We start from the raw sequence: 24,976 nt of genomic DNA, 5'->3' as shown, positions 1-24,976 counted from the left end.
AACATCATAAGGAAAGGATAACTGGGACAGGTACTGGAGAGAGATGACAGTCTTACTGCAAAGACCTTCATCATCATCAGCAGCAGATATTTATATAGCGCCACTAATTTTGCAGCGCTGTATAGAGAACTCACATCAGCCCCTGCACCATTGGAGCTTACAGTCTAAACTCATACATACACACACAGAGAGATACCAGTGTCAATTTGATAGCAGCCAATTAAACTACTAGTATGTTTTCGAGTGTGGGAGGGAACTGGAGCACCGCTAACAAACCCATGCAAACACGGGGAGATTATACAAACTCCACATAGGTAAGGCCATGGTCAGGAATCGAACTCATGACCCCAGTGCTGTGAGGCAGAAGTGCTAACCACTAAGCCACCATGCTGCCATGACCTTAGAGAGAGTCAAAAGAAGCAAATCCCCTGTTAGCTTTACGGGAATCTTTTAGAGTTGAATGTAAGTTGATTTGCATTTCTTGTGTAACTCACATTTACTACTAATGCTTTGAAGCTGCATCTCTATGCTGCAGATGGGCGTAAGTATACACATTTGCAAGCTTGAGGTAGGCCTGCCGTCAAAATATTGTTGTGTTTTGAGTTGGATGTATACTTAGGTACGTGCAACTCAATTTTGCAACCTTATCTTTATGTGCACATTTGAGACAAATTCTAAATGAGGCGCTAGGAAAGTATAAAAGTAGATAGACTATGTGCATGTGTGTAGAAATGAAGAGAAACCTATCATTTTACAGTGACAGTAAAATCATCTGCTATAAGAAGGGACTGAAGTCGCTTTGATCCTGACAGATCTCATTATGGACCCACGCTCTCTGGAAATTGAGTACAATGGGGAGAACAAGATGATATCCATGAATCACCTGGTGATGAATCTCTGGATGTATACACCAATAGTTTGGAGGAAGAAAACAGTAACAGATAACACTCCCCTAATGTAAGTTAATTGTATACAAATGTACAATGATCTAGACCATATTGTCCTAAGGGGATAATGTAAAAAAACATTACTTTTTAACTTAATTGTTGAAGAATAATGTTTAGTACACTAGGAAAGTGTGATCATCCTAACCTATTTTGAAATAAAATAAAAGGATGGTGAGACTTAGTGCTATGCACTGGACAGGAACAAGGATTTAAACTGCATAGGATGAGAGGTGTCTACTCATCTGCTGATTAGACAGAAAAAACTGCAATCCAACTAATGTAGATCCTGCATTCAGTATACATCTTCCATTGTGGTAACTTTAATGTATAGGATGGGAGAAAAATTCCCAGTGCTGAAAAAGTTTAGCTTCTCCTCCTTCCTTTATAGCAATTGCCTTGCTAGAGCTGGGGACTCCTACTGATGTCCTGTACAGGGGTGCTTTTAGAGAAAAAGTGTTTATTCCAAGGTGGACAATCACTTTTAAGACAAGGTCACAATGTCATTTTAGAATGCCATGATTGACTGACCAGAAAACCATGACAAACACTCAGCCAGTATAAAATTAAAGCAAATAGGGAACACAGTTACCCTGTCATATCAGAGAAATTGCACTGTCAAGTATTGCAATGTGTGTTATGTTACTCTAAGTATAATGAAATATATTGTACTATAGTTACTTTATTTGTATGTGAAAAGTCTTGTAGAATGACCTATAATGGCAGAATTCAAGTACACATACGATGTCTTTGTTACACATCATATTTAATGAAAGGCTAGTAAAAGATACATATTCATTGAGAGTAAGGTTTAGTTATAGCAAGTAATGATAAGCCTGTTTACCTTGTCAAGCTGTAATCAAACACTGAGGACCCTCTGCACTTACTCTCACTAACCCAGACACAAGTCTTGCTCCATTAGTTTGCTCATGCGCTCCATGGCAACTGATGGATGAACTTATTATATGAAACCAAATTTGTAAAGTGTTTCCATGTAGAGGCCTGTAAGACTCAACAAAAGAAATAGGACCGGCCGTGTCCCTCCACAGTGACATGCTCCTGACTTTGCATATAGTAGTCAAGTGTGTTAGGAACCCCAACAGCCAGCAACACAAAACCCGGAGTCTACTCAGAAGTCTGGTTTTCGCTGCAGCCCCTAGTGGTGGGGACAGACTTGGCCGCAGACAGCTGATGGTCGTGAATTGTGCGCTGACTGGGGAGAACCCAGCAATAGAGGATAGGAGCAATAGCAGAGTGAGGTCCAGGCAAGGTCGAGGCCGGCAGCAGACAGAATATCCAGTACACAAACCAGGGTCAGAGATCACAGGCAAATCAGCAGCGTAGTAGTCCAGGCAAAAAGGTCAATGGGCACAGGCAATCAAACGAAGTCAGGAATCAGGCAAAAGGTCGGCAACAAGTAATCAATCCAATGGTAACAGCTACCAGGAACAAGCAGGCTAGTCAGCAGCAAAGCAGGAACTATAACCGGCAGGGGAGGATTGCCCCTCCCTGCCTTAAATACTAGCACTGGCCAATAGAAATGTCTGAGGCACAGGAAGGTAACATGGGACAGCTGATTATTCTCTAATTTGCGCACGCGCCCGGCTGCACTGGATGCCGGGACGCGGCGCTACACATCAGGAGCGTCCAACGGTCGGGGTAAGGCGGAAGTGATGATCGGGACGCCAGGAAGCAGAGGGGAGTGAGTCGCGGCGGTGCCCAGAGCCGCCGCGGCTCGTAACAGTACCCCCCCCTTGAGGAGGGGTCAAGGAACCCCGACAACCTGGTTTTCCGGGAAATCTCCTAAAGAACTCAGTGAGTAACCTATCTGAGTGTAGGTTTCTTTGTTGTACCCACGACCGTTCTTTGGGGCCGTACCCCTTCCAGTGGACTAAGTAGTGAACCTGACCCTGGACTTTCTTTGAATCCAGGATTTCCTCCACAATAAATTCTTGATGTCCATCAACCGAAACTGGTTGAGGTTTGACTTTTTTGAAAGATCGATCAGGTTTCAACAAAGAACAGTGAAATGTACTGGGAATTTTTAAGGATTCCGAAAGCTTCAGTTTGAAGGCCCCTGGATTGACTTGCTTAAGGATGGTAAATGGACCAATAAATTTAGGTCCTAATTTCCTACACGGTTGACGGAGTCTAATATTCCGAGTGGAGAGCCACACAGAGTCTCCAACCTTTAATGAACAAGTGGAACGATGTAAATCAGCAAAAACTTTGGACCTAAAGGAAGCTCAAAGTAAAGACTGGTGCACAGACTTCCATATGTTCTTGAGGCGGATGGCCATGGCTCTGGTTTCAGGTGGTCTATCAGTGGCTAGATAGGATAAGGAGTTGACTCTGGTATGGTACCCCAGGTTGCAATAAAAAGGAGAGTACTGGGAAGATGTGTGGCATGCGTTGTTGTACGCAAATTCGGCCCAGGGAAGGAGGTCAGCCCAATTGTCATGGTGTTTGGAGATATACAGCCGAAGGTATTGCTCCAAAGATTGATTCACCCTTTCGGTCTGTCCGCTGGTGGTAGGCAGATGATAAACTGAGGCTGATGCCTAGGAGCGAGCAAAAGGCCTTCCAGAAGACCGCGATGAATTGTGAGCCCCGGTCCGACACAATATCTTCCGGTAGTCCATGGTAACGGAATATATATTTGACAAACAAGGTGGCCAAAGAACAGGCAGAAGGTAACTTGGTTAAAGGAATAAAATGGGCCATTTTGCTGAACCGGTCCACGGTTACCCAGATGGTGTTACACCCAGAGGATAGAGGTAAGTCAGCGATGAAGTCCATGGACACATGGGTCCAAGGTCTGACCGGAACAGGTAACGGCAGTAATGACCCAGAAGGGGAACTCCGGGAAACTTTGTTCTTGGAGCACAGGTCACAGAATAAAATATACTCTTTTACATCCTTAGATAATGATGGCCACCAGACAGAATGAGATACAATTTCAATGGTTTTGGCAATACCAGGATGTCCAGAAGCCTTGTTGTCATGACACTGGGAGAGTACCGACTTTCTGAGGTGTACAGGCACGAAAAGTTTGCCCACTGGTGTTTCAGAGATGCTTGAGGTTGATATTGCTGAAGGGTTTTACCCAGTTCCTGCGTGAAGGCAATCAAAATAGAACAAGCAGGAATAATGGAACAGGGCTCATAAACTGGATTTTGAGAAGAGATAAAGTTACGGGAAAGGGCATCCGCTCTTAGGTTCTTTGAACCATGCCGAAAAGTAATAATAAACTGGAAACGGGAGAAGAAGAGGGACCACCGCGCTTACCTGAAGTTCAATCTTTTAGCGGACTCAATGTAGGATAGGTTTTTGGGATCCGTATAGATTGTGATAGTATGTTTTGCTCCTTCAAGCTAGTGGCGCCATTCTTCCAATGCCCATTTGACGGCCAGTTACTCACGATTTCCCACATCGTAATGTTCTTCAGCGGAAGAGAATTTTCGAGACAGATAAGCACAGGGATGAAGGCGGTGGTCCTTAGGATCTTTCTGAGACATTACGGCTCCAACTCCAACATCCGAAGCATCAACTTCAACAATGAAAGGGAGGTCTGGATTAGGATGTCTCAGAACTGGGGCAGACATGAAAGCACGTTTCAAGGCTTCGAAGGCGGAAACTGCAATAGGCGACCAGACCTTAGGATCAGCACCTTTGCGGGTGAGAGCTGGGATGGGGGCGATGAGAATGGAAAAAGAGCTAATAAACTTCCTATAATAATTGGCAAATCCCAAGAACCTTTGGATGGCCTTCAAATTAGAGGGTTTTACCCAATCAAGAATAGCCTGTACCTTTGTGGGATCCATTGCAAAGCCTTCATGAGAAATGACATACCCCAGAAAAGTGACCCTGGAGACTTCGAAGTCACACTTTTCTAGTTTAGCATACAGATGATGATGACGGAGCTTCAAAAGTACTTGTCGAACATGTTTCCGGTGTTGCTCTAATGAACGGGAGTAAATCAGGATGTCATCCAAATAGACCACTACGAAGGAAACCAGGAATTCACGAAGGACATCGTTGATCAAGTCTTGGAAAACAGCTGGAGCATTGCTGAGGCCGAAGGGCATAACGAGGTATTCATAATGGCCTGTTTGAGTATTAAAGGCGGTCTTCCACTCGTTGCCACTTCGGATACGTATCAGATTGTAGGCCCCTCGTAGGTCAATTTTGGAGTAAATTTTGGCTCTCTTTAGTTGATCGAAGATGGCTGAAATAAGTGGCAAAGGATAAGTATTTTTAATGGTTATTTTATTTAACCCTCTGTAATCAATACAAGGCCTAAGCCCAGCATTTTTTTTAGCCACAAAGAAGAAGCCTCCTCCAGCGGGAGACTTGGAAGGCCGTATGAAGCCTTTTTGCAGGTTCTCCTCTACATATGATTCCATGGTTTGGGTCTCTGGAATAGATAAGGCATATAATCTTCCCTTGGGCAACCTAGAACCAGGGACAAGGTCAATAGCACAATCGTACTCCCGGTGTGGAGGAAGAACATCTGCTTCTTTTTTAGAGAAAACATCAGAAAATTCATGGTAAGGAAAAGGAAACCGTTCAGGACAGATCTGAGTAATTCTGAGTGGTAAAGACAAGCATGAGGAAGAACATCGAGGACCCCACTTGATGATTTCACCCTTGGTCCAGTCGATACAAGGATTGTGAAGAACAAGCCAGGGGTGGCCCAGAATTAAAGGGACCGAAGGACAATTAATTAGATACAGAGAGATGGTCTCGGAGTGAAGGGCACCCAACTTTAACCTGTATAGAAGGTGAACGATGATGTATTTCACCCTTATCTAGACGATTTTCATCCAATCCAAAAACAGTGATGATGGATTCCAAAGGAACGGCTGCGAAACCCAAAGACCGGGCAAGGGCCAAGTCCAAAATGTTTCCGGCAGCGCCACTATCCAGACAGGCTGGGACAGAAATATCTCGTCCATTAAAGGTGAGCTTAGCAGGTACAAGCAAAGAATTTTTTGAAGAGATGACTTGTAGGCCTAAGTGGACACTCTAAATGTTCACTTGGCCCCGTCTTTTCCCGGTTTTTAATGGGGCAGGAATGGAGCAGATGGCCCTTCTCTCCACAGTACAGGCAGAGACCCAAAGTACGCCTCCGGGTTCGTTCCTCAGATGATAGTCAATATGCTCCCAGTTGCATAGGTTCGACTTGGTCAATAGCAGCAGTTTGCGGAAGCATAGTAAAAAAGGTGGAAGAACTTTCCTTTTCAGCCTTCCTTTCTCTGTATCTCCTGTCGATTTGGATAGCTAGCTACATAAGTTCTTCGAGGGATCCCGCAGTAGGGTACTGGACCAAGGAGTCCTTTATTTGCTCAGAGAGGCCCAGACGGAATTGACAACGAAGAGCTGGGTCATTCCATGCACAGACTGAAGACCAACGCCTGAAATTGGAACAATATTCCTCCGCGGAACGTTGCCCTTGTGCTAAAGATCGAAGCTGTGCTTCGGCAGAAGCCATTCGGTCCGGGTCATCGTAAATCAACCCAAGTGCTTCAAAGAATGCGTCCACAGACTGTAACTGAGGGCTGTTGGGATCTAGGCTGAATGCCCAAGATTGCGGATCCCCTTGTAGGAGAGAGATAATTATCCCCACCCTCTGCTGTGGAGATCCAGACGCGAGTGGTCTCAATTTGAAATAGAGCTTGCAGCTGTCACGGAAGTTACGGAAGAGCCTGCGATCTCCCAATAAGCGATCAGGTAAATGCATCTTGGGTTTCACCACGGAGGACTGAGCTTCTTGTGAGGCTCTAGACGCTTGTTCTTGGGCAGCCTGCAGCTGGGACAGCTCCTGGACCATCTGGGACAAGGTCTGGATTTGTCCTACCAGCACTTGTGCCGGACTTGGTTCCATAGGACCGAATGATACAATTCACTCACTCCAGTATAAAAAAATTTTGGCCGGTTATAATGTTAGGAAGTCAGGAATCAGGCAAAAGGTCAGGAATCAGGCAAAAGGTCGGCAACAAGTAATCAATCCAATGGTAACAGCAACCAGGAACAAGCAGGCTAGTCAGCAGCAAAGCAGGAACTATAACCGGCAGGGGAGGATTGCCCCTCCCTGCCTTAAATACTAGCACTGGCCAACAGAAATGTCTGAGGCACAGGAAGGTAACATGGGCCAGCTGATTATTCTCTAATTTGCGTACGCGCCCGACTGACCTGGATGCCGGGACTCGGCGCTACACATCAGGAGCGTCCCGACCGCAACGGTCGGGGTAAGGCGGAAGTGACGTCCCGGTCGTCATGACGACGGCCCGGACGCCAGGAAGCAGAGAGGAGCGAGGAGGAGCAGTGGCTCGTAACAAAGTGCCAAGGACATAACCCTTGGTTCAACGCATCTCATTGAAAAAAGACTACATCTCTTCATCCAGAAAGTGTAAAGTATCATTGTCCTACCTGCCAGTTTGAGTCCTTGGAGTTTGACTTCTGCTAATGTAGCTATCTTTTTGTATTGCACTGGTAAAGATTATCTTTGCATCGTGCAGTAGGCTGCACTAGACAGAGTGGGATAAAATAACCCTGCACCCAAAACAGATGTAATTTTATGAATCAGGAAGATAACTACCAGGTATCTTATTTGCTTTGTTTTGGTAATCTCATCGGGTATTAACTCTAAGTAGCTTTACAGTTACTTTTATTATTATTATTTTTTGTTTATAAGGCATCACCAAAGGTCCACAGTGCTGACATACTCTATACATGACATATACAGAAAGCTGTGATCAATTTAGACATTACATGATACATGAAGAGCAAAATACAATGATCAGACATAGTAAACAAATATACAGATAAAACATTAATGCAAATTATTAAAGGGACAGTGAATAGGAATGATGGTACTGACCAGCATGAAGTAGGCCTCTGCTTAAGAAAACAGGACTAGGGAAGCAGGCCAAGAGGTACAAAGGGTGATGGAATAGTAGAAAAAGAACACAAGAAAAGAGGATCATGAGAGCTTACATTCAAAAGGAAAGGGGGATATACATATAGGGGCATATTCAATTAGCTGCTGAGTGCCTTTGTGTCCGTTCAGGGGTGCAAGGACTAACCCACAATTGTGTAATTGAATATGCCCCATAGCGTTTTATCGATTGGGGGAGTGGTGGTAAAAGCTGAGACAAGAGAGTTAGGAGGAAGACTGATAGGCTTGACTAAAGAAATGAGTCTTAAGGGTATACTTGAGTCCTTTGAGAGTACAGGCTAAGCTGATAGAAGATATACAGGAAAGAAAACAGGTAGCGCTCTACTCTATATGGGGACAAGAGCAGCTTCACTATAGGGAATATCCCTTTCCTAGTGGACAACAAAATAGTATAATGATAGCGCTCAATTGTCCTCTAAAAGTGAATGGGTGATAACAGTGACGGAACTAAAAATGATATTACAACAAAATCGAGTTAATATTGATATGTTAGTCTGAGTGAAAAACAGATAAGCTAAAAAACAACAAGTACATGCTTTTCAATACAATAAAATCCATAGATAGAATATATGCAATATATCAATCATCCATGGAATTGCCTGCAACCAGGGGTTCTATAATAGGTAGGCATGCTTGATAGACATAGACCTATTTCACTTATTGTAGATATGTCATCTGACTCCATTATATTGGTAAGCCATAGTGCAGTAATGATACCCTGTCCCAGTTCCAATTTACGTGCAAGTTTGGAATATAGAATGCAAAGGCCGACATTTTATTCCACCTATGTTCGGTTTGTTTTTTTCTTTATCTATACTAGACTAGATTCACAGACCTTATGGGGTTTGTCCTTATCCACGGATCCCCTGTAATAGTAACGCCTTTCCTCCCCTTTTATAATACACATTTTAATTATTTCTGTTCAACTATATGTATCAAGAGTATAAACTCATATATAGATCTATGTCTATATTGAGATAGGGTCCGCTTTACTTCTATACATGACAGTTAAGCTGTATTACAGGCTATGGACTGTTACGGGGAGTGTTCACATTTAATATTTAATACTGAACACCTGTAGACGGACCTCGATTAGCTTAAAGTTCACAAATGTCTAATGAAATTCATCCATAAAAGAACATAGAAGCTGAATCTATGTTGCGGGAAGTGTTCACATTTAACATCGAACACCTGCAGACGGACCTTCGATCAGCTTAAATAGAAAGGAAGAACTTACCTCAAACAAGCCTTGAGAAAGATTCAGTTTGAATCGAAACGCGTTGGTAAGAGGTTTAGGAGCGGGTGTCCCTCACCATATACCTTTATTCCTAAGAGTTGCAGGCGATTCCATGGATGATTGATATATTGCATATATTCTATCTTATGCGGGTAAGGGTACATCGAATGAGGAGACTCGATTGGATTTTATTGTATTGAAAAGCATTTACGTGTTTGCATATTGAATAAACTGTTTTATTTTAAAGTTAATGCACGATTAGCATTTTCTTATATTTTCCGCGCCCATTCACACACCTGACGGATTTCCACTACGAGATACCGGTGATATTCCAGCATATGATCATTAGAGGATCATACGGAAGATATCTGCATAAGAGAAACTAGTGCAAAGTCCACAGGGTTGTAGATCGGCGAGGAGTCAGAGGGAGTGACCGTCCGCCGTGTGTCTTTCCTGCCTGATGATTGGAGTGATCGGAGCTACAGGAGTAAAAGACACAGCGAGCATCCCACACTGAGTTGATGATCAAACCCACAGAACGATCACCGGGAAGTGCTACATGCTGTTGTACTACCTGCGTCTGTTAAGTGCATTTCCCTAAGGGGTTTCTCGTGTGAATTCGGATGAAACTAGATGAACACAGCATATAAAGTCTACCTATGTGGAGATACTACATTTAGAAGTTTTTTATAATACTGGACTATGTGAAAGCTTATATATTATATATTTTATGTACATCCAATACGAAAGGACTGACTATATGTTTGATTGGTACTAGGCGCCATATGTGGCGGGCTTGTGGTTGTTGTATATATTGTATTTGTATACTCCTTCGTGGATAGGAGTATCCGTACACAGGCAGCCCTGTATCAAAGTCTGCGCTACATTTCTACTTTTTTTTATTGTTGAATAAAAAACAACAAGGCTTTTAATTTGCATAAAAAAAGATGATAAAACTTGACAATCGTTGTTACATCCAAATATAATGGCTACAACTGTAACACACATAAAAACAAACACATAAACCTTGATATAACTAAGCTGATAGAGCATGGGATATCGTTCTACAGCTGGAGAACAGCCCTATGTTTAATTGTGTTTGCATATCTATGGATAGGTTGCTCATATACTAGTCAGGAGATTGTTATTTGGCATACATGTTTCCTGCCATCAAACCTTGCTCTCTGTGAGGATTAGAAAAGAAAACACCTCCTGAGAACAAGGCCTGTCTGCAGAGCTGGATTAATCTTATGGGGGGCCCGGGGCACTTAAGACAGGAGGGCTCCCTATTGTGTAATATGGTCTTCATTTTAGACAAATAAACAGGCAATGCTGTGTGCACTACTGTTAGTTGCATGCAGCTCTGCATCACAGCATAACAGTGTGAAGTAGGACATACCTCCCAACTGTCCTTGCAGTCAGACCAAATCCTGACTAAGTGAGACAGTCACCCATATTCTGGACTGTCCCACCATATTGAGGACAGTTGGAAGATGGTCCTGCTCTCTTCTACCTGCTCTTGTCACTTTTCCCCACCTGTGGCTGCTGGTGTCTTAAGCTCAGTTGTTGCTTGTGTAGATTCTGGGATGTCGGGGCCCTGTTTTGAAGAAAAAAACAGGTACATAAAGTCTAGGAGTCGCCAAACAGCAGAGCCGTAACTAGGGTGGTACGGGCGGTGCCGTCGCCCAGGGCGCAAGCCCAAAGGGGCGCAGCAGCCGCCCGCTACCAAGCTCTATATGTACAGTCTTTGACTTCCGCAGTGGAACGCATGTGCGTTCCACAGACAGGAAGTTCGGCATTTGGAACGCAAATACCGAACTTCCTGTCTGTGGAACGCACATGCGTTCCACTGCGGAAGTCACAGGCACATTCTGTATTGACTGAAAGGCTCCGCTGCGTCGTGTGTGCACTCTCCTCTCCTCTGACATTCCCAGGAGTGAGGTTTACTATATGTTATTGTCACCTTTCAGTATTTGTAGAACTAAATGTAATTATATGATTAGTGGTTGGATAACGTTCTGTGTTTTGTATGTCTGTCAGTTTGGACGTCAGGCAGGTGAATAATGTGTAGCTGTAGTTATACAAATGGCTGCTGTTCTGGTGATCACAGACTACATGGACAATGAATTACTGCAAATCAGGTCTCACTTTATCATAACTATTGACATGTTTGTAAGTGGTGAGTTTGTTTCACTATTGTGGTCTCTGTAATCTGCCAATAATTGTATTCTCTTTACCTTCTATATTTTCATTCACATTTCCCTATTTCTCTTTCAGCTTTTGTTTACAACTGTGTAGTATCTCTATTCTCTCTCTCTCTCGCTGCCTCTGTCTCTCTCTCGCTGCCTCTGTCTCTCTCTCGCTGCCTCTGTCTCTCTCTCGCTGCCTCTGTCTCTCTCTCGCTGCCTCTGTCTCTCTCTCGCTGCCTCTGTCTCTCTCTCGCTGCCTCTGTGTAACGCCCCCTGCGGGGAAAGACAGGAACAGACGCAACAGAAAATAACTCACCTTGTAAACGATGGTCACCTCCAGTCCGCTTCTGATTTCCCAGCTGCGATCCGATCCCAGCAGATCCGCAGCCACCTCCGATCACGTCCCTCTAAGATAGAGGCAGAGATTACGGCCGTGCCTACCAGGTAAGGGCTGTCCGAGACTACGGCAAAGGGCAAGGACACGGTCAGTCCAAGCTCCTTGCCGCCTCCTCACTTTGTTCTTGCCAAGACGCGGGGGACTACAGGCACTGAAGGCCAAGACTAATCCGAGGACTAATCCCGCCTCAAGTGCCTCACACACCTGCCGGTGAGGGCCTAACCGAAAGGAGGAATCGAGCGTGATACTCACCGGGACACTCCCACTTCCGATCCGGTTCTCCTGCACCTTCCCGACTCCTGCGGATGACAAGACACACAGCCTCCCTCTACGCTCTCCGTGAACTAAGATGGCACCCACAAACTGGACTAACTACAACGGCGACCCGACCCTAACAACGTTCTAATGGTCGGCAACGCAACTACGTCAAACACTAGGACTAACTAAATGTGGTGCACTAACGGAACTACTAGTTACACGCTACGGGGAACACCAGCCGGTGTTCACAGCCTAAACCGGAGGGCGGTTCCTAACCCCCTCACCCAGGTCGTACCAAGAAGCTGCCTTCTTGCTATGGAGTCACACACAGGCCCTAAGTACGGGTTCTTTAAGCCCGGCTGAGGCTCAGTAAAACAGCACACTAACCCGCGGGCCGACTGCCGCACGGAACAGCCGATCGAACTGAACCGCCCGACTGCCTGTACTCGGGTATCTCACACGTGTCCCCACGTCCGGAACCACAGGTCCACCTGCACGGAACCGGCCTTGAGGACCCTTGATCAGAACCACGGCCGCCCCTGGAACTGCCTCAAGGTGTGCTGTACTGCCACCAACTACTCAGCCACCCCCTCTGGGTACCAGTGTGACCCCGGGGACCTAAGGGACAGGGAAACTACATGTGTTCTCCCCTGACTATGTGTATGCTGGTACTTACACTTGTCCCCCACAGCACGGGTTAACACAGGAAAACCACAGGAAACAAGAGCCTACCTTTAATGGGGGCCTGACGTCTTGCCCCTGGACACAGTTAGAAAGCACACCAAAATACTGTAATGTAAACTACACTCGCCACACAGACAGAATAAATACAGTCTACAGTACTTTGCCGCTACTTACCCGAACACACCGCTGCTAGCCAATCAGCAGGTTGCTACAGCACCACGGGAGCCTACGCTCGACCGTACCTCCTAACCACGTGTGCTCACCTCACACAGGACCGCGCCTACTCTCACGAGGCTCCCACGCCTCTACCTCACACCACCAGGGCCTTATGCCCTACACACCATGGGTCTCTGCCCAGCTACACACAGAGCCTTCTGCTCTGACTAATGGGCCTCAGCCCCCTCTCTACCTCAGGGCTCTGAGCCCACTCACTATGGCCTTGTGCCCCACTACCTAGGGGTCCTAGCCCCTGCCTGAGGCCTGTGGCCTTCCTAACTAACTGAGGGCCTTGTGCCCTTGATAGCAGATGGGCTACCAGCCCCTACCCAGGCCCTCTGGCCTTCCTATGGCCTCTAGGCCACTAACTACCTAAGGGCCTTGTGCCCTTGTACACCTGGGGCTCTGAGTCCCCCTCTCTAACTAACAGGGGCTTGTCCCCTTTATATAGATATACTAATGGCCTAACTGGCCCACTACTACGTTGGGGCCTAGTGCCCAGGTCCCTGGGCCTTGTGCCCCTAATTCACAGTGCCACGGGCCTTGTGCCCGAATGTGCCCACGGGCCTAGTGCCCGACGTTGTTGTTGAGTCTACTTACCTGCTCTGCGCAGGATACTCAACTTGACACGCCGTCTTCTGTTTCTTTCTTCTCCGGGCCTTCCAGACCCTCCAGCCGGCGGCGCCTCTTCTCCGCTTCGGCGCTGTTGAAGGCTGCTTGGCGGGGGCGCTCTCAGCCCTGACAAGGGCTCCCCGCCGACGTTCTCCGCTCCGGCGGCTTGATTGAAGTCTTCTGGCGGCAGGGTAGCTCACGGCCCTTACAAGGGCCCCCTGCCGCCGCTGCTGTTGCCTCAGTTGCTGGACGTCTGGACGAGACGTCCTCTCTCTTCCCCGCCGACGGACTTCTGCCAAAATGGCGCCACCCGGCGACTTATATAGTCGCCGGCGTGACGTCATCCGCCGGCGCAAGCGCTGATTGGCTCGCGTCGGCGCCAATCTTTTGAATGGCCGGGCGCGAGCCGCGATTGGCTCGCGCATCCGGCCGCTGATTGGCCAGCGGGGAAAGATGAGCCCTGATTGGCTCATCCTTCCCCCGCGCACAGGACCTGCAAAAAAGAAGTTATACTCACCGCCGCTGGATCCGTCCCTCTACATTTGTCTCTCTCTCGCTGCCTCTGCCTCTGTCTCTCTCTCGCTGCCTCTGTCTCTCTCTCTCTCTCGCTGCCTCTGTCTCTCTCTCGCTGCCTCTGTCTCTCTCCCTCTCTCTTGCTGCCTCTGTCTCTGTCTCTCTGTCTCTGTCTCTCTGTCTCTATCACTCTTTCTCTCTCGCTGCCTCTGTCTCTCTCTCTCTCTCTACAAACTTGCACCCCATATGCACATGCAATTGCTGTTTTGTGTGTTATTTTTTTGTTTGAGATTTTTCACCGGACATTGGTGACCTTCAAAACGAACTGGTGTTTATTGGGACTTTGAGCCACTTCAGCCTGTTTTTAATATAATTCTTAATTATATCCTTTATAGGGGCCCTTGAACATAAGCTCTAAAAAAGTGTTTTTGTTGTTGGGTTTTGTTTGTTATCCTATAGTAATGCTCCCTGCCCCATTGGGGCTTACAGTCTAAATTCCCTAACAGACAGACACTTTTTTATTAGAGTATTAAGTGCATTAGATATTAGAATACCGTTCGCTATATATTTTCTGCATACTTTAAATGGTCATTAGGGCAGAGAGCCAGTTGTTAATTTATTTCAATCCCACCACTGTATGTATGTATATATATATATATATATATATATATATATATATATATATATATATGTATGTATGTATGTGTGTATATTTGCATTTGCAAATATGTGTAACAGAATTCTTTCAGTAAAGTGCTAGCCACACCCACACATTAGGTTGGCCACACCCACTTGTCAAATGCCACTCCCACATAGATGGGGGGCGCCGGTGCCCTGTCTCGCCCAGGGCACTAAAATGTCTAGTTACGGCACTGCCAAACAGTCCTGTTAATAAATCAATAGCACGCCCTTTAATAATTAGGCTTGCCTCCCTGCAACAAACCCCAAATTTGAAATTAAATAAAATTAATACTATTCACATTTATTAATAGAACTATTTTTCCCAAGCAGCCCCAACATTAAATTGTGTACAAAATTAATAAATAAACTTATTTCCCTTCCCACCAAACAGCCTGGCAATAAATTAAATAGCATTTACGTTTAATATAACTATTTCCCACAACTATCACTGGCATTAAATAATTAATATTTACAATTACAATTAATAAATAGCCCTCCTCCCTAAAATCAGTCCCATATTCAATTAATAGCCCCAAACCACCTCATCTTAAATTAATAGGACCCAATATTAAATAAAATTTCCCCACCATCACCCCACAAATAAAATAGCACTCATTAAATACTTAGCCCCCACTTGCACTCCACCATTAAATAGCCTACCTCCCACACTATATTAAGACCCCCCTTCCCTTACAAATATTAACATACTGCCCCCACACACACTATATTTATATACTGGCCCCCCACATGCACATACCATCATCATCATCATCATAACCATTTATTTATATAGCGCCACTAATTCTGCAGCGCTGTACAGAGAACTCACTCACATCAGTCCCTGCACCATTGGGGCTTACAGTCTAAATTCCCTAACACACACACACACAGACTAGGGTCAAATTTTGTTAACCTACCGGTAGGTTTTTGGAGTGTGGGAGGAAACCCACGCAAACAGGGGGAGAACATACAAACTCCTCACAGATAATACCATGTTTGGGAATTGAACTCATGACCACAGAGCTGTAAGGCAGAAGTGCTAACCACTTAGCCACCGTGCTGCCCATACTATAGTTTAATTTATATACTGCCCACACACACACACAATATATATACTTCCCACACACACACTATATATACTGCCCACACACACACTATATATACTGCCCACACACACACACACAATATATATATATACTGCACACACACACACACACACATACACAATATATATATATTGCACACACACACACACTCACACACTATATTTATATACTGTACTCATTCTCACAAACACCACCCCCCCCAGATCTTAACTTACCTTATGCCCGACAGGCAGGGCAGCTCTTCTCTGCTCCTCTGCACACTGTTAGCTACGCACCAGCTAAGGAAGCCCTAAATACTCAAAAAAAAAAGCAAAAGCATACTTGAGCTTATAGTGCCGACAGAGCAGTTAAACACGGAACGGAAAGAGCCTGATAGAGGGGAGCCCAGGGCACGTGCCCCCTGTGCCACCCCCCTTAATCCGGCCCTGCCTGTCTGTTCTGTCCAGTTAAATTCCAAAGCTAAGGATATTGTCATATTGAAAAGGGTCATTAAGGAAACTGTATCTTTTTTCTAATTTCAGTGTAGAACAAGAAAAGTTTTCTTCAGAATAGAATGGCATTATATTTGTATGCTGGCTAGCAGATGTGGAACCTGTGCTCTCATATATAAGGGATATTGTACTTTCATCTCTTGTAATTCAAAATATATTTTTGATCTTGATAAAAACATTAGAAAATCAGCTGCATCAAAATTATTCCATGAGTATAATTGTATGGCTTGGAACATTAGGTACTCAAATATTCTGTGGTATTATTGTTGTATGTTCTATTAGGAGATTGTGCTTGTTTATTGCAAAGTAATACTTTGCTTTTTTTTTTAAATCAGGTAATTTTTATTGAGTTTTATATATAAAAAAAACAACAGAGCAAACAAAAGCCACAAAAAAACAAGCCACCGCATGTCAATTAAGACAGACATAACAAAACATAATTTTATTGCCAGCGATAAACCTGACGGTGGTAGGATGCTGCAGCTCTTTACATAATTTTTTAGATTAGCAGACCAGCTGCTGTATTGATAAATTTTAGCGATAAGGGATTTTTTTTATCACCGTAATAAGTGGCATTGATTTTTTTTTTACACGTCACCATGAAGGGGTTGTTCATGGTAAATAGACCCCTATATTTTTGAATTGGATCTTTATTGCTTTTTGCAGAAATAAAATTCAAGATCCCTGGTCACTTGAGAATGTTAGTCTAGACCAGCCTTATCAATATTATGTTGATTTAAAAACACAAATAATCAATAAACATTGTTTTAAGTGTTGTTCATGTGACAGTGGTATTTTTTAATATAGTGAGAGACCTTAAAATGTCAGATTTGTGATTACATAGCATTATTTACTTTGTATAGCGATACAAGCTCCCCACATAATGGACTACACACCCCTGCACTGCTCCAGAGAAGCTACAGAGGAGAAGCAGAAACGTCACAATGCCAGCTGCAAGTGGGCCTTCAGTCAATGACTTTTATTGGTGCCTCTGGCTCTTTAGTGTTGTGGAACTACAAAGCACAGCATGCCCTACTAGAGGGCAAGCTGGAACTTGTCATTCGAAAAAAGCTGGAGAGCCATAGGTTACACTGTATCCAGCCAGCCACATAATACACTTGTGGAACTGTCATCGCAGAGATGAGCCGCTGGTTGTGCAGGCTTGCTTTGTGATAGCTAACATTATTCTGTTATTAGAAACTTTTTTTTTCTTGTTTTGTTTTTATTTATTATACTCATTGGGCTTGTATCTAGGGCAGTGTGACCTCCCAGGGCGCAATGCCAAGCTTTTGTCACGGCTGAGAGAGACCACCTACACCTACCAAGGTAGGGGTGGGGGAGGCAGTGCCTGTAGAGCCCTCTCTAATTCAACTGCTCCATATCTCTCCAACCTGATCTCCTCTCACACTCCTTCTCACCCACTGCGTTCATCCAACGACCATCGTCTCAACTCCCATCTGATCAGCACCTCTCATTCCCGCATTCAAGACTTCTCCCATGCTGCCCCCCTTCTCTGGAATGATCTCCCCCATTCTATCAGGCTTTCACCTAGTCTGTCAGACTTCAAGCACTCCCTTAAAATTTACCTGTTCAGGCTAGCCTACCCTTCCTCTGCCTAACCCTGCCCTCCTTCATCCCTCTTCTCCCTCACTCTGACTAACCTTTCTATACCCCCTCTCTTTCTTACTCCCTGCTCCTCTCCCCTCAGTATTCTTGTCACTCTGTGTCTCCTGTCAGTCTCCCCCCTCACCTTTAGATTGTAAGCTCCCTTGAGCAGGGCCCCTTGAGCAGGGCCCTCCCAGAGCAAAGTTTCCACCGAGGAGATTAGTGAGTATACTTTGCTTACACAGCGGATCATTCCGTACAATACTCACGCCCAGTGGACTTATCTGTTCTTCCCCCTGAGGGGTTCCAGGACATCCAACAGACCTGGTAAGGAGCCGCATTTTCTATTTCTTTCTGACAAGGAACTTTTCAATACCTATACCTACTGTGTGGACCAATTAGGATCCGGACACTAGTGCCACAGCATTGGGTTCCTGCTGACGCATTTTGTCTCCTTGATGGGACTTTCTCAAAGCTATCTCCGACCCGACGGAGTTAGCAGGTGCACGCCTAATTGCCAGTGAAGCTAGGAACGCTGAGAGTAGGAACTTTCAATCTCGCATTCAATTCCGACCCGACGGAGTTAGCAGGTGCACCTGCGTGAACGTACGGCCAGAGCAAAGTTTCCACGGAGGAGATTAGTGAGTATACTTTGCTTACACAGCGGATCATTCCGTACATTACTCATGCCCAGTGGACTTATCCGTTTCCTTCCCCTGAGGGGTTCCAGGACATCCAACAGACCTAGTAAGAAGCCGCATTTTCTATTTCTTTCTGACGGAGGAACTTTTCAATACCTATACCTACTGTGCGGACCAGCTTCACTGTATATTTGCTATCTTCCTAATAGGAACTGCCTTCATTTAACCCTTCAGGAATTTCGTCCTTATTCCCTGTGATTGGGATTTTGGCATATTTGCCTTTTTGGACAGTCTCTCTCTATATATTTCTATTATCCGGATCCAGAACTACTTGTTTATATTATATTCTTTACTTCACCAGTATTGTCACTATTGAGGGATTGTGTTATCAATCATCTGAACTGTGTTGATATGTTTTTATACATTTTTTACATTTGCCATATCAGATATATTAAATCTGTATTTATATTTATTTTACTTGGGAGTTATTACTCTTCCAGCGCCGTTATTATTTTTCATATTCACAATTATATATTGCCTGGAGTTGCTGCTATCATGAACAACCGGGATCGTCTTTTAGGACATTTCATCTCTAGCCAAACAGGCCAGGTAGCTACCACCCACATCTGCTTGGGAGTATTGATTATGTCTTAATAACAGAAGTTTATGGTTGGTTTTATCAAATAGTAATTGGACAATTCTACCTGAGCATGCAGCCACTTTAATCTATCAGACCTTGAATGAAAGTCAATGTACAAAGCCCCCAGATCACGACACTCCTGCTCCAACTCAATTTCTTTATTCCTATTACACATTTTAATCCCCACTACTCTATGTATAAATGTACCCCTTAAGAAGGCCTTAAATGAATTCCATAGCCTGCGTGGGTGATCCCCAACAGTTAGAGAGAAAGCAATTCAGAACCAAGACCCATCAGCATCAACCAAAAATTTGAGCTTCCAGAAGCGTATGCCGTGGTCAGAATGGAGATTACTGTTTGTTGAAAAGGAGTCCTCCAGTGCCTACACTGGTGGAAGGGGGCAGTCCCTACTCTAAATAGGATGTCTGTGCAGAGAGGATACACTCACTGCAGCGGACACCGCCTCTGGAGTGTGAACGTGGCAGACCATAATGGCGTCTCCGCAGGGAGGGACCAGGCACATGCCTCACAATAGGAGCTGCTCAAGCACCACCGCTCTGTCCACCAAGGAGGGTAAATGCTGCCAGCACAGTTGGGAATAATGATGTCACACAAATTAGTACACCGAATGCAGTATGTGACTTCTCAGCTGACCAAGGTCAGCATCCAACACCACTTCAATGAGACCCCACACTGCAAGAAAGGTAGTCAGGGTACAGGGAGGTCAGGTAGAAACAGAACATCTAACTCCATGCTAAGCCAAGCCAAGCCAAGCCACAAACCCATCTGTACTTTGCGTTTAATAGGGTCCTCTGATCACTCAACATTTAAAAGTGCCTTAGCTGACTAATTTTGATAGTATGTACAGTTACTTACTCTGAAGGGAGTACTAAAGAATTGCCCATGTGAGAAACAGGCTCTTTGAAGATCAAAGCCAACTACTGATTTGATCTTGTGAATTGTTTATTGACATACTGAAGCATAATTTGTTTAAAAATTGTATTTGTTTAAATTATATGTAGAAGTCTGTTGTAATAAAGGGTATTCACATTATAAGAAATGTTTCTCCTTGTACGCAACCTCCTAGAATTGATGCACCTATAATGTTAGGCTGTATGTGTAGTGTTTTTAATGTAAGTGTAATGTAAGTTTAATGTAGTGCTTTAACATGTAATTAAATACAAACACCTCCACATTCGACTTTTGCCACTTTATAAATCCAATATGAATCTTCTATCCTGCAGTAGACCAAAAGGAAATGACAAATCCGAATAGAATGCTGTGACTTGCTATAATAGAACCTCAATGCAAATTAATGGATTACAATCAACTGGTAGTGTCAATATACAAGCAGCCAATCAGAAGAGACCAGATAGTGCTAATGGTGTCATCATCATCTTTACATCAGGGGGTAAATGTATCATACCCCGGTTTTTTCAACTCGCCGGGAATCAGCGAGTCAACAGCTAAATTTTAAAGCAGCGCTTGTCTTTACAAGCCAGCGCCGCTTTAAATTTTAGCTGTCAACTCGCCGATTCCCGGCGAGTTGAAAAAAACGGGGTAGAGATACATTTACCCCCAGGTCTTCAGTACCCGCAAAATATACACCTGCTAGGAAGCATATCTGGGGAGGCGAGGCTCATTAGGTTACATCTCCAGGGGTTTGATACACTTGTGTACACACCCTTAAACTCAACGACCAATTGCCCTGTCTCATTCTGCATCTCCTGGCAAAAGGGATAGCAGGTCTAAGACATACACAAATCTAGATATTGTCATACATACAGCTCTAAATGAGGCCCTACATATCCAGCTGGGATCTATGCTGCACTATGACAAGGTGAGTGAAGAGTTCATAGCTTGCTATTAACAGTACAGTAAATATTAAAACTGAGACAATGCCTGCAATAGAGCATGAGAATGAGAACCATCCCCTCCCCCTAAACATTCAGTTTAGTTAGAGCTGAACTATGATGAGTAAACAGAATGCATGCTTGACTACACAAAATCCATGAGTAAACTCACCAGACTTTGGCCAAGACAGTTTATACAAACATTAACCCCAATCCCAGAATATACTAATATAACAATAATAAGATGAATTAAGAGACAGAGATACCATAGTTCCAAGCCTCTGACACATCTGAATTGGTGATAGAGACATTTCTTCATTATAATTATTAGCAAACACCTATTGTTTTGTCCTCACTGTAAACTTGTCATTTTCTTAGTTGAGGGCTTTAACTATTTCCAATAAAAAATAATATTTTAACCCCATTACTGTTTAGGGTGAATGTGAATTGTTCTCCAATCTATCCCAAGACTGTGAAGGACAAGCCCCACAAGTCCTCCAGTGATGGGGATATAAGAAGATCCACTGATCACTTCCCTACGATGATTGGTGGGTTTTGTAATAAAGCTGAAGCGGAGGAGCCCGTCGTGCATTATGTTGTCACACATGCTCCTATATAGAGAAAAAGGAAAAAGGTGGCAGGGGCAGAGGGAGACTCATTTCAAGACATGAGAGTACCCTGGTTTGAAAAATGGGAGTCCTTTTACCCATGTTTATTTATTGCCTGCTGATTGTTTTTGACCAGCAATCAATAAATAACATTGCTCTTGATAGGAGAGAGGTGGTGTCTGAGAGAGCTCAGATTCCTCCCACCCTCCAGCTCCAAATTACACGGGGTGCTCCACTGTTTTTGTTTTAATAAAAATATATATTTTTTAAGTAAGAGAACTAGTAAATGAATTTAAACTGGAGGTGGAGGTAACTCACGACCCCAACCCCTTCCCCCTCATTTCTTCAAAATAAAAAGGGTGTTAATTTTGAAGAGGAGTGTCCCCTCATTCAAACTTGTGTGCCACATTTTATTTTTTATATGGTGATCACCAAATAAAAGAGACTCAGTTCAGCAGCCTATTAGGAACATTTTAAAGGAAAATAAATGCATGTAGCCAAGTGACCCAGCCCAAGTGGCCCAATACGGGACTGGCCCAGGGGGCATATGCTCCCTTAACCCCCAGCCCAGCCACACCCTGATGTAAATACAAAGGGGGCACACAAAGTGATGTGTGTATATTTATTCTTCTGGTGACCCCTACACTAAGTCAATCCCTACAAATTGGGTACAGTTCTGGTTGTAAGACTAACAGCTATTCAGAAAGACATGACAATCCTTCCTTTTCGACTGTTTGCCCAAGCTTTATATTTTTAGTTAATAAATTAAAAATGTGTTATTTTCTGATATTATTCCACTTTCCTGAAACTACTGTGCCTTCCAGCTGTTCGCTAGAAAGATCAGTGACCCCCTCATTTGATGCAGCACAACGTCTAGTTTTCCAATGGTATTCTTAGTTGGTCTGCGCATATTTTACCTGCACATTTTATGCATTTCATTGAGGACAGTACAAAATAGCAAACAATTTAAAATATTTCATTATCAGTTGACTTTATTAAAAAAAACATATATGTAGAATCCTGATTTTGCGGTTTTGGAAACGTTCATTGATACTAAACATAGAGCCATAAAGTGTTTCTTTGTAGAATTTATCTAAAAAACAAACACACATTTGCTTGCAGTTCACCTTCTTAAAATTTCAATTAAAAAAGAAAAGAGTTTAGCCATTTTTGCTATATTTTCTTTACTGTGTCTAAGGTTATAAACAAAGCAAAGTAGCAAAGTATTTTCTGTAGGAAGTACAGTATATATTATAAAGCATTTCATGAATATTTGCCCCTTTTCCTTGTTATTCCATTAACATGATAATATTAGAGATGTTCACTGACCCCCGTGTTCTGATTTTGATTTTGGTTTTGGATCTGGATCTGGATTAACTTCGTGTTTTGGTTTTGGCAAAACCGCCCTCGCGTGTTTTGGTTTTGGATCCCTATTTTTTTTCTAAGATCCCTATTTATTTTCCTAAAATCCAATAATTTAGTTTTTTTTCCGCCCTACATTATTATTAACTTCAATAACACTAATTTAAAGTCATTTGCTGTCAATTTTGACCACCTCACAGGTCACAATATTATTTTCATACACTTTCAAACAAAGACTGCAGCAGTTCTTGCCAGTGATAAGAAGAAGGCCATTGTCATGCCTGGGCATAAAACCAAAAAATCCACCTCTTATGTGTGGAATTATTTTTATACAAATCCTGACAACAGTTGCCTAGCCATTTGTAGCATTGTAAAGCCACAGTCAGTAGAGGTAGGGACCTTAACCATCTAGAAACCTCATCCATGTTACGCCATTTGAGGCAAGTTCATGAAAAGCTTTTGTGAAAATCTGAAACTTATGCTAAAAAATGACAACAAGCAGTCCAGCATCAGCTACCTCCCTTCCCTAAGCTAGATTCTGACACCTGCAATCTACACCCCCAACACCTTCATCGTCAATATCCTCACAAGTGATCAGAGTTAGTCCTGCATCCAGGTTTCTAAGCCTAGATGACTCCTCCCCTATCCAGAACTCCTTGAGCGCTAGGGCCGCTGCTGCTGCTGCTAGGGGTGGATCTTTAACCCAGAAGCAGACTAACAAGAAGAATACTAGTGGTTTACAACAATTTACTGTTAAACAATCCTTTGAAGAGGAAGAAAGTATGAAAGCTGTCACGCAGTCGCAAAGCGGATCACAGACGCCATGACAACTATGCTAGATTCCAATCTCCACTATTAATGCAGCTGGTTTTAGACAGTTCCTTGAGGTCTTCTGTCCCCATTACCAAATTCCATCACAACACCATTTTACTAGAAAAGCTATTCCTCACCTCTACCAGAAGGTTCGTAAAAATTTAATTATTGGGCTACAAAATGCCATTCTATCCACTGTACACTTAATCACTGATATGTGGACAAGCGGAACTGGGCAAACTAAAGATTATATGATTGTGATATGGTTGGTGATTCGCCTTCACCAGCAGGGACAGCAGCAGCATGTACACAAGAACGTCACATTATTCAATGGCACCCTACTCTGTGTATCATCTGCTTCACTAAGAGGAATATTATTATTATTTTTACTATTATCGTAGATTTATAAGGCACCACAGTGCTGCACAGCCCTGTACAGTAGGGAAGACAAGGACATACATAAAACAAGACATATGTAAAACAAGAAAAGACAAGGCAGACAAAATGAATGGAGACATGAAAACAAAAGGTATGAAGGACCCTGCTCATTAGAGAGCTTACATTCTAAAGGGAAGAGGGCACAGCTGAAACAATAGGAGCGAGTGTGGCTCAGAGTGAAAATTGGGATAGTTGTGATGGTGCATTAGTGTGAATAGTGTTATCAAGGATAAGGTCACTTCTAAAAAAGAGATGGGTTTTCAAAGAGCATCTAAAGATATGAAGGCTGTGGGAAATTCTGATTGAGTGTGGTAGGGAATTCAATAAGTGGAGAGCAGCATGGGAGAAGTCTTGAAGGCGGGAGTGAGAGGTGGTTATCAGAGATGAGACAAGGCGCAGGTCAGAGGTAATACCGCTGACAACCTATTTGAAAAACTAAGGGATGTCATTGCAACATGGCTTATCGTGCTTGGACTATCCTGAGGATATGTGATTTCTGATAATGCCGCCAATATTATTAGAGCATTACAGAGGGGGGAATTCAATCACATTCCCTGTTTTGGTAACACAATCAACTTGGTGGTAAAGAACTTTTTAAAAAAAATGACAATGACATGCAGGAGATGCTGTCTGTGTCCTGAAATATTTAGGGTCATTTTCGGGATCCTGCAACAGCATCAAGGAGAATGAAGCAGGTGCAAGAAGAATAGAATTTAGGGGGAATGTA

The sequence above is a fragment of the Mixophyes fleayi genome, chromosome 2, assembly GCF_038048845.1.
Source record: "Mixophyes fleayi isolate aMixFle1 chromosome 2, aMixFle1.hap1, whole genome shotgun sequence".
NCBI lineage: Eukaryota > Metazoa > Chordata > Amphibia > Anura > Limnodynastidae > Mixophyes > Mixophyes fleayi.
Note: the sequence above shows the minus strand (reverse complement) of the source record.